The sequence below is a fragment of the Melospiza georgiana genome, chromosome 10 (genome assembly GCF_028018845.1).
Source record: "Melospiza georgiana isolate bMelGeo1 chromosome 10, bMelGeo1.pri, whole genome shotgun sequence".
NCBI lineage: Eukaryota > Metazoa > Chordata > Aves > Passeriformes > Passerellidae > Melospiza > Melospiza georgiana.
Window position 1 is genome coordinate 8,752,546 of NC_080439.1, and position 12,570 is coordinate 8,765,115.

The 12,570-nt window shown below is 50.9% G+C and overlaps 1 protein-coding gene across 4 annotated transcripts in view; it reads left to right on the top strand.

Moving 5' to 3' along the window:
• Positions 1-11,493: 11,493 nt before the first annotated feature.
• ABCC5 (ATP binding cassette subfamily C member 5) overlaps positions 11,494-12,570 on the top strand; it is a 68,210-nt gene continuing 67,133 nt past the window's right edge. For 3 of the 4 annotated variants that reach the window (XM_058031588.1, XM_058031585.1, XM_058031587.1), the window contains exon 1: positions 12,091-12,159. The gene's annotated coding sequence lies outside the window, so the exon portion shown is untranslated. Of the gene's footprint in view, positions 11,533-12,090; positions 12,160-12,570 lie in introns of those variants that run through there. The other variant, XM_058031582.1, reaches the window with a different exon arrangement.

A 12,570-nucleotide genomic window follows, 5' to 3' on the forward strand; every position in this document is an offset into this window, starting at 1 on the left:
ATATCCAGGTTGACTGGCAACTGTATGACTCAGGCCCTCATTTCCAGAGAAATTTATCTGACTCCAGCCCATTCCTCCACTTCCTCCCACCTGGGGCCTTATGTCCCCAACACAGAGCAGGCACCAGCCAGAACTGTTGCTCTGTTCCTGCTCCCTTGCTCTGAGAGGGGGCTGCTCCTCCCCTGTGCATTCCTCATCCCTCAACTTGTCCGAGGAGGAAAAGGGCTTTTGCAGCATTCCCTTCAAAGCTGCCCCAGAAGATGCTGAGTGAGGAGGAGACCATCCCTCAGCCTTCTCCCTGCTGCTGGCCCCAGATGCATCATTTCAGGAAGGAGACAGCTCTGCTTCCCACTGCCTGGTCTGCCAGAAGTCAGGGGGAGCTTTGATCAAGGCACCACTATCTGTGCTCTGATCGCTGCCTTTCCTGCAAGGCCCTGTTCAGAGGAGAGGGCACATTTCCTTTAACCCTTCTCTCCCTGCCAGCCTGGAGCTCCACAAGAGAGCCACATATATTAGAACTTTCAGCCCAAAGGGCCTCACATTTCTAGGGAAGTCTGGGAACTGAGTGATGTTCACTAACTCTGCCTTTTCAAGGATCCATTCAGTTGTTCATGCACCCAGGGTTTTGGTTTAGAAAATCTTTGTGCTGAGGCTGCCTACAGATCTAATTAATAGAGAGAATGAAGGCAAACTTTCTCAGGGGAACTCAGTGGCCCCCTTCCACCACATCAAAGCTGCTGAGAGATCACGTTATCTTGACAGATGTTGTACACTACAGATCTGGTTACTGAACTTATGTTTCCCATGGACTCATTCCAACACTTCTTTTAATTTGTCAGGGATATATTTCAAAGTGCAACATGCATATGGTTGCAGAAAAGTTGAAGGAAGTTGCTGATTAATGACCTTTTTCCTAGTAGTGTAGATGTGGTTGTTCCAGCTGTAGTAGATACCAAGGAAAAGGTAATACACTGGAAAAGATAAAGTATCTTAGATTAAAGATTATTTTTTTCTGTTTCTTCCAAGTCAAAGCAATTAATAATGCTATAACACAATGTGCTCAGCCATGTGAGGAGAGTCTGTACCTAAGATACATGGAGGAATTCATCTCAGTGCTCCCATCACTTTTCTGTCACATCAGTGGGAGTATTAGGCACAGGCAGCTGGGATGTTTTTTCTCTGGGAACAGCTTCCCAGTCTCCCCTTGTCTGCAGCTCTCTCGTTTCAGTGCTGGCTTGGGTGCACTAAACAGATGTGTTATTTCTACTTCTTTTCACCCTTTTGCAATCAACCACAATCTGAAACACTGGTGATACCACCAATCACAAGCTTTGACACCTGCTGCCTTATAGTTACCTAAATTGTTTCTTGTCACAAACCTGAGATGAAATAAAATTATGATCTCCACCAGGTAGGAATATGCCCCCTCCTCAGAATTCAGACAGCTGCTGACCCAGCCAGACTTGATGAATGCTGTCAGAGCCAGTCTGGATTGCCTCTGGGGCTGTCTGTCCCCACTGGAGGGCCTCCACTTCCAAGGAGGGACTCCAGACAGGACTGCAGTGCCAATACTATATATGGGAATAAACACACTTAGCAGGACCATAATACTCAGCTTTGATCCCTGGTCCTTAGAGATAACAACAGCTCTGACCCCTGCAGTTCAGGAGTAACTACCTCTTGGGTAGGGGCATCTGTGAAAACCTGGCTTGGACTTTGAAAGGGTGTTTGCAATGACATAAGTGCAAAACAGGGCAAAGGTAAGCCCAGGGTACCATGACTGCAGTAACTTATCCGTGCTGATGCAAGAAGAGAGCCCAGAGCTCTAAGTGAACAGGCAGGGCCCAGCTCTTCCCCCCACAGCTGGATGGTGCAGGGATTCTCCCTGCAGAGACATTACCCAGGCCTACTCTTACCTTCAGGTGACACAGGTGTTCAGCCAGAAACTTGATCTAAATCCTATCTCTGCCTGCAGCCAGGACATCAGAGTGTTATCTGATCGATCTGATAAATGCCTGCAGTAAAATCTGTTTCACACCATCTCTGTGCATCACTGCAAACACGTTGAGGAAACAGAAAGGTGACAAATGAACACTGAGATTTGAACTTAGTTAGACCAGACTGTAGCCACACTAAGTGCACTGCAGAGTGCAGACTCTGGCTCTTTTAAAGGCAGAGGAGGCAGCAGTAGGATTCACAAAAGCTGTACAATGCCGGAGCTCATTTTTCCCACCCACATGAGGAGCTGCTGTATTTTCAAGTTAGAAGCAGCTGGTGATTGATGGTACATGTGTCTCACTTCAACAAGGAGCTGGGTCTGAATAGTGTATGTTTCTTTAGTTCAAACTATTCCATCTTTTGTGTTTAAGAAGAAGCCAGAGGCTGCTCCCTCTTGGGGAGGATCTTCTGCCCAGCAGTGGTTTGAGACCTTGCTCTGCTTTTCATACACTGACTCTCTTTTGCCTCTATCATATGGTTCCCAGCAGTCACACATTTCTTAGGAGGAGGAACTGAGCCACAATTTGGAGATGTGGTACAGTTGTGGTCACATAACAAGCTGCTGACCACCCCAAGAATTCACCACTGTCTCCCTGCTCTCACCCTGTAATTGCATTCTGGAGGAGGAGGTCCTGATGCTTCAAGGGCTTTACATCCCTCATCTCCCACGTGCTGCACTTCCAATCCTGGGGAAAGGGCAGAGGGAGTCTGGAGGCTGGGCTATTTTCTGGTTGTCAGCATTAGGCTGTTATTCTAAGTGTTGTGGGGTTGTGGGGCTGTGCTTTGAATTAACCAGGCTGCAAGCCCTTGAGCTGCTTCCCACTCCTCAAGCACTGTTCTCATCCCTGCTGGGAGGGTTCCTGTCCTCCCAAGTCGTGATGGAGAGCAGCACACAGCAGCTGGAGTGCTTTGTTTCCAGTTGACCTAAGCCATGATTACACAGGGGGCTTTTCCTATTTGTAGCTCAGAACAGCTGGGGGACTGTCCCCGCCTGCAGCACATGGGACAGGCACATGACATGGCTCTGTGTGGCAAAACAAACCCACACCAGACATACGCCTTCCTTTTCAGGCATTTCTGCAGCCTCAACAGCCTCTGAGTTTCAGACTGATCAGTATTTCCTTCTGGGGGATCTTCACTGCAGGCTCCACCATGGCTAACCCAGGCTGTTGCCTAGGCTTTGTCCCAAATTTTTTGGTGTCCCACAATGGACATCCCCATGGTCCCACTAGGTGAAGCAATGAGAGGAGGTTTGAACAAGTGCCACGGCCATCCAGACTGAGACCCAGCTTCCTTGCACTGTGGCTCTAATCCACAGCTCAGGGGCCAAGAGTCCACCAGGACCCGTACACTCATCCACCCCTCACCGTGCCGGTCCCACACAACTCCTCTAGGGGCTGGGGTTAGCAATGCTAACAAAGGGGAGCACGGGGCTCCTGAGGAGCCTGGGGGCTGTGACAGCAGTGCAGGGTGGCTGCTGAGGCTCAGGAGCCCTTCCTGAGGAAGCAAAAGCAATTAGATCAGCAAAACAAGATGTACTCAGGGAGGTTGTCTGAGGAACCCCCATGAAACCTTGTACTCTTTCTGGGAGGGGAAAGCAGGAGACAACTGTCTCTTCTGCTTTCTCCCCCAGCAGCAGAACAGAGCAAGTCTCCCAAGCCCTGACAATTACTCACTGCTCCCTGGAGTTCCCATCACCTTGCTTTCTGAACACAGAACTGCCTGCCTTCCCCTGCAACCCCAAGCAGGACTTTCCAAAAAACCCCAGCTTCTTGCCCCCATTATCCCAGGGTGCAGCCAGGCCAGTCTGGGGCTTGGCCACCCTGAGAGCTGGGAGAGCCGAGCCCCAGCTGCAGCAGCAGGGACAGAGCTGTGTTGGACCTGCAGCTTCCCCTTTTTCCCAGTTTTCAGCTGCACAGTGACAATCCCAGAGGCCCAAAGCTCTCTGACCTTGGCTGTCCTCATTTGCTTCTGAAACTGGCTGATCACACTGGCGAGCTCCAAAATTGGCATCCCAGACGGCCTTTTCTCCACCACGTGGGATTCCATGCACCGCCAGGGGCTCCCAGGATTTTTAATTATTTTTCTCCTTTTTTTTGAAGCCTTTTTTGTTCATGCTGTTTATGCTGCTTCCAATGGGACAGGGTGGCCCTCTCCCTACAGGCTGTTGGCTCTGTGCTTGCTCAGGCTGGCTCATCCCATGCATCCCAGAGGGACACCTGGGAGCATGGAGACAAACACAAGCTGGCTGTATTTCCACTATGGAAAAGCCCCAGCGTTTTAGGACACATGAGGAAACAGAGACCTTGTCTCCAGTAGTAGTGGCAGTCCCTGCAGTACCTTCTCCCATATGTAATGACCAACTGAGCTGTCATCAACAAGCAGAGGATGAGAAAGGGTGGTGAGAGAGCTGGTGGCACCTGTGAACTGTGTCCTGGGGGAGGAGAGAGCAGCAGAGGAAGGTGTTGGATGGCACTGCTCTGCAGCATCCCCAAGACCCTTTGCTGGCAGGGTCACATGGCAGCAAATAGGACATGGGGAGGATTTGGGGTAATGGGAGTGAAGACATGGCTAGTGGCAAGCTCCTCATCTGCTGGAAGGTGAAAGAGGTGATGTCTGTCCACGTTTGATTTGCAGCTCACGAACCAGGAGCTGCTCAGAGGAGCTGCATTGTTGTGGGTGCTGGCAGAGAGAGCAGCAGGAGGCAGCACTTTGCACTTTTACACAGGGCTGTCACTGCTGCATCCACACATCTCTTTTCCACGGTACATCCTGATGGTGCCCATCCAGTGAGCTCTGCACAGCCACGTAAGCAGCCAACAAAAGGAAACCCACATCCCAATACTGGCTAGCCAAGTGACCTTGGGCTGTGCCTGGCTCTGCTCTGTCTGTGCAGCTGGAAGCAGTGACACTGTCACCTCAGTGCACCCACAGCTTTGTTTTCACAGAGGCAGAGGAGGAGTGGACAGAGGGTGCTTTGCCCTGGCAGCAGACTGTGACCTTGTCCCTGGGAGCCAGTGGGAAGGTCATGCTGTGTCATGCTCTGGCCACAAGCTCTGGGTTTTGTGCTGTTGAAACCAGTTCCTCCTGCCACAGCCTACATATGGTCCCAGCCATGGCTGCTTGGCCAACCCAAAAACTGTTTCAAGAAAGCAAACTGAACTGAACATAGCATTCTGATCTGGCTGTTTCCCTTTTCCATGCCCTGGCTTGGGGACAATCCTGGGCTGCTTTTGGAGAGGGGTTAGAGGAGCTTTTCCTTGCGTGCCTCAGGCTAACCAAAGCCACCGCTGCACATCTGCAGACTATGGGAAACGAACCAGGGGTCCAGCTGAAAGGACCTAACTCCTAAAGCCAGAGTGGTATAGTTAGAATGCATCCCAGCCCGTTAATGCTCATCCAGACACATCTACAGCTTTTTTATCACAGCACTGTTTGTCCTTTCCACTAATTTCATCAAATAACCAGCCACACAACACAGTCTGCTGTGCCAGTGAGAGCAGGCAGGCTCCAGCCTGACCCAAGCTGCTGGCTTCTATCGATTACTCATTAGCCGTGGGTGTGGTGCGAGGCGTAGGAATCACAAAACTTGCTACCCGTGTAGGTCTGCACCAGCTTCTGGTCCCCGGGCAGTGCTTTGCCCTTGAATTGACCTTGTCCTTTGAATTATCAGGTTTACAGAAGAAAAATTGAACAATCAGTCCAGGTATGAACTGCCTTGAACTGGTTTTCTGCACTGGATTACACTTCAGACGTTGCAACAGCTTTAAAACCTTCTTGCTTTTCCCTGTAAGAAAAACCAGTTCTGAATAAGTTGCTGCTAATTGTGTTGGAAGGGTTTTATTTGTATCCCGCTCTCCCAAAACCCAAAGAAAGTAGCATATGAAATATGATACTTTTTCAGTGCTTTCTCCTCCTGACCTGAATGATGAATTACAAACAAATTTAATCTGTGTGATACAGCACAGAATTGCACCTTTTACTTCTGCACTTTCACAAGCATAAATGCTGCAGAAAGAGGGCAGGATGATCAAAACCTGAAAAAAGAAAAATAACACCAAGAGATATTTGTTGCAAAAGCATGGCTATTTGTAGAAGCTATTGAGAACAAGAGTAAAACACCGTTAGCTTGGCTAGGAGGGTTCATCCTCCCACATGAACTGATGGGAAGGCCATGGGTGGTACTGGTGTAGCCTGGAGTGGTATCTCTGCCTGGATCAGCTTAGGAGCCTCATCCTCTCCAACATAATCACAATGTGAACACCCACACTACCAACAGCTTTGCACAAACATCAGGCAAGTACAGTTTGTTTCCAGGAAAGCCAAATGCACAGGTATATTAAGATATTAATGAGCTCCTTCTGCTAAAACAGGTCAGAAGGAAAGAGAAAGATTCCTGTTTTCTCTAGTTCCAAATACATCATGTCCCTCTTGAGAATTTTTCTGGGGAAAGGGTGGGGAAATAATAGCTCTCCAGTGAGCTGTGTGAGCTGGCCCTCACTCTCACCAGTTTCTGATCAGCAACACAGATTGTTCAGCACTGAACCAACAGAAAGCACATGAACTTCAATGCCTGGATGAGTCATTTGCAGAGCTGTAAGCACAATGAAACTGCAGTAATGAAAAAGTGAGAGCTCAGAGAGTGCCCATTCTGTGAAGCGAGGGATGCCTGTGGTGTTGATTAGGTCTTGAGCATCCCACAAAGTCCTGTGCCTCACATGCCCTGACAATCAGAGCAGTTGCATGGAAAATGCTGAGTTCCAGGAAATGTTTGGATCGTGGCACTGGGTCTTTAGTGCTGCAAGCATGCTAACCTCTCTCTGTGCAGCTGTGACTGGGATGGGGGAAAGGTTTTGGTACCACATCCATGTAGGGAGGGTATCAGCCCCATGCTGTGTGTTTGGATGGAACCAGGTAGGCATGAATGTGTATGGTTGGTGTGTGCATAGTATTGTAGACAAGTACCCACGTCCAGCAGACAGGGAGATGCCTGGCACAGCATGGACAGTTGTGTCTATGGACACTTGTGTCTATCCAGGTGTTGCTACAGGCAGCTTGGAGGGCAGTGCTCATGATCCTCTTCAGACCAATGCAGAAGGATATTTAGGAAGACTCTGATGCTAGCAGCACTAAATATGTGGAGGGAGTATTTGTGCCTCTAGTTCTTCAATTGCAAGCCATGATCAAATCCATTAGATATCATTACTTGAATTAAAAGCAATAGTACCCAATTCTTGCTGTAACAATAATGACCTATTGTGCAATGTTATTAATGATTATTAACGTCATTGTTTGCAGGAAACTGGACTGTGGTTTTCACGTGACAAACCAGCCCACTGATGTCCCCAAATTTTTTATTTTCTAGTGAGATTGAAGAGGGGAATGATTGAGCAAGCCATAGCAGTCTGTGACAGTCCTGCTGCAAGTATCACATTGACTTCTGCCCCTCTCCCTGTCTCCACAATGGGATGTTAACTCTGTAGCCTAAGTATGATGGATTAAGAATGACTATCCTCAGTGATCTTGTCGATGCTTTTGCTACAAAAATTTTATTTCCTCTGGAACTGTGAAAGTGGATACAAGATACAAAGGAAAATGAATAGCAATGTCTCTTTGCCCTCCAGTTGTTGGCAATTTATACCTACCTATGCGGGCAGCTTGTTTTAATCTGCCAAGCTGCCCACATGGATTGGTGGCTCATGTGGCCCAGCTGAGGATAAGTTATTACTTTCCAGAAGAGTGATGTGAAGTAGTTGCAGTGCAATGGGAAAATTTTCAGACTGCTCTGGGAGCTCAAAATCCTGAACAGGCTGTGTGTGGGAGGGAGACTTGGACATGATGGACAATAAAAGATTGGCCGCTGCACAGGGATAGAGAATCATGAACAAGCTGATAATGCAGTCTATTCAGACCTCCCTATTTCTGGGCTTGTTACTGTTTGCAGTGCTACAGGCTAAATTTGGTCATGGGACTTCTACTTGAGCTGTCCAATTAATCTGTGAGTTCTGCACTTCATGGCTAAGAGCTCTGATCAGCAAGAGAGTAGAAAACCACTAGCAAGCATAACAACTATCAGCATGCTCATCAGGAGGGACACACTCAGGAAACTCATGCTGAAAATGCAAGTGTCAGCACCCTGCACCAAGCATCCCAGTGGGGAAGAGTAAGAAGATGATGTCCTCTGCATATGAGGTACATAGGAAAGGGGATTTGGGAGAGGGGGAAGGACTGTTCTTCCCAGTGTCCAGATTTGTGTCAAAGCATGACACCTCCTTCAGCACATAAGAAATTCTCTGCTTCCTAGTCCTGTGTGTACCAGGGTTTTTCATGGTTGGTCTTAATTGCAATGATGTGAACCCAAACACTGAGCACTGAGTGCAGCCATGCTCCTCAAGCTCAGATGTCCTGAGAAGTCTGTTTTCATCCAGGGTTCAGCTCAGTTTATTCACCTGGGCAGTACCTGCTCCAGTTCCCCAAAAGGCAGAAGCAGGTCCTCAGGTCCTACAGGGAAGATGTAATAGGAGAGACAGATGAACAAAGACCAACACTCCCACAAACTGAACCTTGGTTTTCCTGATCAATCTGGAGATGCTCCATTTTCTGCTCCAATGGCTCAAATCAATTTTTTTCAAGCATTGCTTTAGGTTTGTTGCTGATGGTTGTTTTGGTATGGAGGGGAGCAGCTCCTGGACACCTCTAAGAAAATGAATTGTCAGATGTTGCCTCCTTGCCCTGGTCTGCAGGCCTTGGCTTTGAAGCTGCTGCTGGCTCTTTGGTCTGGCTCTGCTTTTCTTTTGCAGTCAGGTCTGATTACAGCAAATCCCAGATCTTGAATCAGGGCAAGTTTTAATACTGTACAGGCCTTGTTTATGTAACAGCTCCCATCCCTCAGGGATGAATCCAGGACTCGCAGCACTAAAAGCATTAGCTGCTGCCACTGGAGCTAAAGATGTAACTCCTCTGGCTGGTAGCACCAGTACATTTATAGCCTCTAGAACAAACGCTGGAGGAGACTTGTGACACACTAAAAAGTGGGTTATGCCTACTTAAGCATTTCATCCCACCACTGTACTCAGGGAGAATGTACTCATAGGACCACAGGTGTGAAAATCCTCCTGATGCTGCTGCCAGCCCATTGCCCAGAGCTAGTCTGAGTAGAGTGTACACATCATTACTTACCAGCAGTGTTCTACTAGCACTCATGTCCTCCCTTTTGCCCTCAGATCTCTTTCAGTACTGGAGAAATAGAGGACAGAACAAGTGTAGGCAGGGCTCTGGCTCCCTTGGCTTAAACAACAGTGTCTGCTCATCCTTCTGAACTCATTTTGTAATGACTTTGGCATTATGGAGGTTTATATTCTTCTTCCTTTACAGGCATGTGATGCAGAGCCTTTGGGCTTCAACATGTCAGCAGCTCAAAAAACAGCCAGCCACCTCCAAAAAGCAGCTCTGATTGCCTCCACAGCTCAGGGCCCAAAGACATGCTCACACTCAGAACAATTTCAGGTCAACACCCAAAAATACCCATGATTCACCTTAAAGCTTTAACACAGCTTAATTTTCCCCATCATTCATTCTTTGTCCTTTCTGTTTATGCTGTTTAACTACACAGCTCAGTATCTGTCCCCTACATTCCAGAGTGTTTGGTGCAAACAAACATCAGTTTAATGACTGTTCAGGGATTTACTGTAAATTGCCTCCTGGCTTCCATCCTAAAATCCACATTTTGATGGGACATAGCATTATAAAGCATGAAGTGCACCTTGAGAGTCTTCCCCAACAAAATGCTAGTCCAACCTGAAACTGCATGATTGTGATTGTGCGTGATTTCCCTGTCTGGGGAAGAGATTGCAGAAAAATGCAGTAGTTACAGTGACATTCGTTCTTGGCTCCTGTATCTGGGCAAGGTATGTCTGTCTGTCAGTTCCCCTGTCCCAAAATGTCAAGAGCACCTGCAATAGAGCTGATTCTAATTTTTTCCAGAAATAGAGTCAGAGATCTGCAGGGTGTGTGACCATGTGTGTCAGGGAGCTTTACAGGGATTCTTTGGTACCCCTTAAGGCTGTCCTTGTTACTTGGACAGTGACACCTTTTACCTTTACCTCTGGCTTGGGGGCTTGGAGGGAATATTCTGGTCCACTTTTATTTCCAGAGTCCCATCTCCCTCGTTCACCTGAGTTCATTTCAGCATTTCTATCAAACTGACTCTCACAAACATTCCTGACAGGAGAGCAAGGACTGCGGTGCAAACAGGCACTCGTTACATAAACCACTTAAATGAGACATCAGCCAAATCTGGCTGGTGGAAGGAGGATGTCAGCTGAGGACAGGGTATTTAAACGCAGCAGGGGAGAAGCTACAGCTCAGGGTTTGTTAAGGATATTTACAGCCCTTTGTGAGAGGAAACGCAGCTGTGTCCATCTCCTTCAGTGGCTCCCCTGAGGCGGGGGCTGGACGCCCTGTGTCACACTTTGGGGCGAGCAGGGCTGCTGGCCCTCAGCCACCACCACACCGGGACACACAGCCGCAGCCTCATTCCCTTCCAGCCGCCAAAGCTTGGCTGCGAAAGCCCTGGGACAAGTTCCCCGTCCCTTTAGGTGGTCTGAGGGAGCTGGAAGGGCAGCTGGGGCTTGGCAAGGGAGCCGTGCCCGGCTCCTTGGGGAGCGCGTCGCAGGCCTGCGGCAGCGGCTGCGGGGGCACGGCCGCTGCGCACAGGAGCCGCTGCTGACCGCGGCCCCGGCCGAGGTTAAGCCCCAGATAAGGGCACGGAGCACTTTCCCCGGCCGAGGGGCTGTAGATAACCGGCAGTGAGTGACAGGCTGCTGCGAGCCGCGGGCCGGCCGGGAGGGGCGGACACCGAGGCCGCAGCTGCTGCTGTGTCCGCCACACCGGGCAGCGCCCGGCGGCACCCCCGCTGCCGGGAGGGAACCGAGACACCGCTCGCCCTCTCTAGCACCGAGCCAGCCCTTCGGCTCTGCGGGCGGTGTCCGAACAGAGCGGACCCCGATTCTTCCCACGGGCACTGGCTCGGTGGAAGGACCCGTCCTTCCCGCACTGCACGGTACCGCACGGTACGGCACGGCTCAGCAGGTAGTGCGTTGTGCTGCGTTGCGTTACACTGCACTGCATTGCATTGCGGTGCTGCCCTCCCGAGCGGCGAGGAGCGCCGAAGCGCGGTGCCCCGGTGCGCCCGCCCCGCCGCAGGGCCGCCCCGGCGGGCGGCGAACGTTCCAGACCCCCCACGCTGCGGCAGCGGCGGCGGGACGGGGCTGGGCGGGGCGCGGCGGGACGGGGGCGCGGCCAAACGGAGCCGGCCCGCGCGGGGTCTTGAGGGAAATGTAGTTCACTATCCGCAGCGAAGGGGTGCCTAGGTCTGAGGAGTGGACTACATCTCCCGTGGGGCACCAGGAAGGAGCGGCCGCCGCAGCGCCCGCCCGCAGGCGCAGTGGGGACGCCGGAACCGCTATAAGCGGCGTTGTTTGGGTTTGCGGCCGCGGAGCGGAGAAGCTGCGGCGGGGCCGTCGGCGGGCGGAGGTGAGTGCGGCTGGTGCTGGGGACGAGCGAGCCTTGGTGTGGTGAGGAGGCGGCTTTGCTGTCCCCTCTCCTGTCAGGAGCCCGGCCGAGCAGCCCCCTCAGCTCGCCCCCGGTGAAGGGGCTGCGCGGTGCCCTCTCCCGCCGCGCTCTGTCCCGCCCCGGCTGCAGCCGGGCGCACCTGTCCCTGGGCGGGGCAGCTCCCGTGCTTGCGGCAGTGCGGCGGAGACACGGGGGGGCCGGGGAAGAGCAGAGGGGGCTCCCCCGGGCTGCTGGGGGGTGTCCGGCCGGGGGGGCTGTCCCGCATCCCTGCCGCGGGCGGGGCGCGGAGCCCGCGGTGCAGCATCCCCGCCCCGCGGCGCTCTCGGCGGGGAGAGATGAGAGATGCTGCAGCGGCGGAGCCCTGGCAGCCCCGCGCAGCCCGGCAGAGCCGCTGGTGCAGTCTGACCACAGTAGCGCAGGCAGGCGTCTCCCATCGCCTTAGTTGCAGGCGGGTGGCAGAATGCGATAAAACTGAGTTATAAAACAGGGTCTCGCAGAGTTGAGTGATTTTTGTCTTCCAGGCTCTGGTTCTCCTTATGACCTTTCAGTGCAGTTTGATAGACTGGGTGGAAACCTGCAGCACTGAAGGTGTGACTCATTCCTGTGCATGTCTGTACTTAATTATAGCTCAAGCCTATGGAGTAAGTGAGCAATGCTATGGAAAAGGGACACAGTTTTCTCCAGAGTGTTTCTACTGACTAATGTTATTAAGTGATCTCTCCAGAGAGATTGGTTTTGCAAAACTTTGTACCAATGAATTATTGTATATATGTAATTTCAAACTCTTCACAAAAGATTTTGGGGATTTGGTCTTCCCAGGCAAATTTCTCTCAGTTTCAGCTAAATGCTGTAGCTATTGCTTTAATCTGTCAGATTGCATAATTGTATTTCGGAGATCTAAGGGAGGAACTATGACAGCACTCTAGTGCATTGAGGATCATTGTACTATTTGATTACCTCAGGGTATGTTTAAACTAGTTCATGAGAAGTTAGTCTTGC